Here is a 3,776-nt window from a genome sequence, read left to right on the forward strand (position 1 = left end):
AGAGAAGAGAAGAGAAGAGAAGAGAAGAGAAGAGAAGAGAAGAGAAGAGAAGAGAAGAGAAGAGGCTGCTGACTAGCTCTAAATTTCAAGGAGCTCATTTTCTGCATTTGAAAAAAGGGAAAAAGTAAAATGTCTGTTACTGCTAGCTGCAATCTGATTTATAATCTTGCATAAGTTAAACTGGTAAGCATCAGAAAAGCATGAAACAGTGGAGAACTTCCAAAGAAGAGTAGGAGAAGCACTTAGAAAACTAACATTACAGGAAGACATCACTAAAAATGTTACTGATTTCATAGCACTAGGGTGTGTATCAGGACAGATACAGAAATTGTGACTGGAGCTATCTAGTCATTCAGGTGCTTGAATTCTAAGTATCAGTGTACCATATGAAAAATTCTGAACGGAAGTAAAGAAGTACTGTCACCCCTTGCCATGAGAGAACTAAAACTCTGTTAAGCAATTTAATTGAAGGCATGGAGGAAGGCCTGGAGATGTGGGTTATTCTATGATTCTATAGGCCTGCTGAAGCTCGCAAATAACATTCTCAGACATATAATTTGAATTTTTAGTGGTCCTATGTGGAGCCAGGAGTTGGACCCAATGATCCTAGTGGGCCCCTTTCAACTTGGGATATTTATAACTGTGATTCCATAATTCCATGATTCTACAATTCTGTCTTTGTCTTCTGATAATCATTTCTCTGTCTGATCTGGAAGGCCATTCTTCCTTGTCTTTGCCAACTCATCAAAAACTCATCTCAACCAATGCAACAATTGTATTATGATATGAGTAGCCTATGATTTACAAGAGCCCAGTGGAGGGAACAAGTCAAGGCAGAAGCTTAGAAGTAGCAATCTGGAATAAATGGGTTAAAGGAAGTATTGATTTATTGGTGTAAGAATCCTATTTTCTTCTCAGAATATCCTTTTGTACTATCTGAAACAAATATCAGTGCTTGTCAACCATCCCAACAAGAATATTTAATCTTTGATTAATACTTAATCTCTTAAGGCAGCCATTGGCATCTCCATGGCTCCTGAATACTAGACCATAGCACATATGCAGCCAGTACACAGCAGGATTAACAGATTTTCCGTAGTAATCCTTCTGTTGCTTTTCAGTTCCCAGCCATCTAAGGAAATAAATTGTATCAGCAGAACAATGCAGATAAAGCTATTGGAATGTGCCAGGAAGCTGCCAGTAGGCATTAGGAACCAGCTTACTAAACTGATGAAGAACTTTAAAACTTCACCCTGCTGAGGGCAGAACAGAAACAGATTGTCTTTCTTGTTTCATTTGCAGCCATGAGGAGCATGCTTCCTTGTGTGTACACGCATGTTGCTAATTGATATCTCCAAAAATTCCAGCTCCTGATAAAAAATAAAGTCTTAATGCTATTTCCCCTTCATTATATGTGGTCAGGTCTCCTACTCAGGATCTCAGGATGCCTGCATCAGCACTTTTTTTTTTTCAGCGCTAGTCTTGCTGACTTGTACATTTAGACAGCAATTGATAAAAAGCTAGCTACCACCAGGTGATGATATGTTCATTACTGACAAGCAGCATGTGCTGCCAGGTGCTCTTCTTAAAACTGGTTATGAATTTTCTGAAGTAACATTGTTTATCAGAAAAAGCTAATTCTCTGAAACTAATCCTGGTAGTGAGAAAGAGCAGCTTTTCATAAATTGACATTGTAAAAGTCTGGGGAAAAAAATGCAGTAATGATAGAGGTTAATGTTTTTAAAATAAATCCTTGCTTTACATGTTGAAAAAGTTTTTTAGTATCTACATGTTTTGGTTTTAAAATGCTCAGACTCTCTAATGGAAAAAGTAGTTTTCCAAATCAGCATAACAATACTTCAAATATTCCCAATCTTTTTTCCCACAGACTATTTTTCACTGATTTTTTTTTCCACTGTTTTTTATATGTTGAGCCTCTTACAGAAGAGCTATTTCAAAATCAGCCCTTCATAGAAAAAGAAAGACCTAAGACTCCTCAGTAAAGTTTTTCTATTTTTCACATCACTAATACCCACTCAGATATTGCAACTTACACGTGCTTTTAACATAGTTTTTATTAGCACCTTTGCCAATAACTTTGCCTATTTTCCAAACATCTGCTTGGGTTTAGTGTGCTTCATTTAAAATCAGACATTGGCAAAACTTTCCCGTAGGTCCTTTCCCATAGGTCAATTTGGTACTCTAGGTGTTATTCAGACTTTCTAGTTCAAAGAAACAATCAGTTCATATTTCAGCCCCAGGATTTGAAATACCGCAAGAACAATCCAATGTTCCCATATAGCATCATGCTATTTCTAGTTTCATTCCTGTCTGACAAGGGCAGGAGAAGAAATATGTAAGCACTTAACAGCACAAATTGAATCTGAACTTTGAGCTCTGATGTTTAATACATTGGACAAAATACGACTGGCTTTCTGTTGTCAGACTCTGTAACCAGTAAATAATATCTTTTGTACTGGCTGCATCAGTATGGTTAATACACAAAGTCCCACCTGGAGATTTAATACCTATGGCTCTGGAAGTCAATAAGGGCAGTAAGGCTCAGATTTTAAACAAAAATGTTGCTGTATTGACTGACTGTATGTGTTTTGGTATTTGTACTCTTACAAATGTGGACAGAGCAGAGCTGTGCACACATAATATAATAATTGTTGCAAATGTTCATTCACTGGAACACAAGACTATTTGTTAAGTATCTCATCTCTAAAATGGGAATAATAATACTTTTCTAGCCTGGGAAATCACATTTATTTCACTACAAAGTCACATTTTGGTGGGTCTTTCTTGGCTATAGGAGTGATTAGCCTGTCAACTAATATGCTAAGTGCAAAGTATTTAGCTCTTTTAAAAATGAAATTCTTGATGCTGTAAGAATAAGATCTACAGAGAAAGGAACAGTCTCCACTGCCGCCAGCCCTTACTTTCTGATTGCATGACTTGGCTTTGCAGCTCAACTTTCTACATGTTAGTGTGTCTGATTGCTAGATAAGGTAATGGTTCCCCAAGCTACAAAAGTGCTTTAGCATCCATAGACAAAAGGCACTGTGGAAGCACAAAAGAACTGCTTACATGAGTTAGAAAATAGCTTTTAACCTTTGATCTTGAAGATCTATTTCACATTTGCACCATATGCTCAATGGCCTAACCGCTTCAGCCTCACTGTTTTCCTGTGGATACTCTTTGACTTCACAGCCCTTATGCTTTTTGCTTGACGGCATCCAGGGTGTTTCTTAACAGTCATATTCTGCCAGCAACAAACAGCCTTTGTTCTTTGGGATCTGGGAAATGTACTGCATTCCTCTCTTTTCCCCACTATCTTTGGAGAAGTTAACCTTTGAAGAAACCCAAGCAAACAAACAAGAAATCCCACAAGCATAAGGGATTTGCAGCATTTTGAAAATGCATAGGGGTGGAAAAACAAGTCTGTAGTTGTCAGCTGAACCTGATCCAAACAATCTGATCAAAGATGATAACTTGCCTCTGTTTTGTGCAAAAAGACCTTTGTTTATACATTAGGTGCACAGCAAGGGGAACTCATTAGCAACATTAAAGTAGCTGGTCTCTAATAAGAAATATGATGTCTAGAAGAGAGAAAAAGCTGCCTGCAGAAGAAATTCAATTTCTAAAGCAGTTACTGTGACAATAGATATTGTTTGGAATGTGGAAGGTTTTCTTCAAGGCAGGAGATATTTGATGATATCTTGCCTCTGAGGTTTGGGAAAGAGTGGCTGAAAAGTTGACTGAAAAGGACCTGG

This window comes from Meleagris gallopavo, chromosome 1 (genome assembly GCF_000146605.3).
Source record: "Meleagris gallopavo isolate NT-WF06-2002-E0010 breed Aviagen turkey brand Nicholas breeding stock chromosome 1, Turkey_5.1, whole genome shotgun sequence".
NCBI classification, from domain to species: Eukaryota; Metazoa; Chordata; class Aves; order Galliformes; family Phasianidae; genus Meleagris; species Meleagris gallopavo.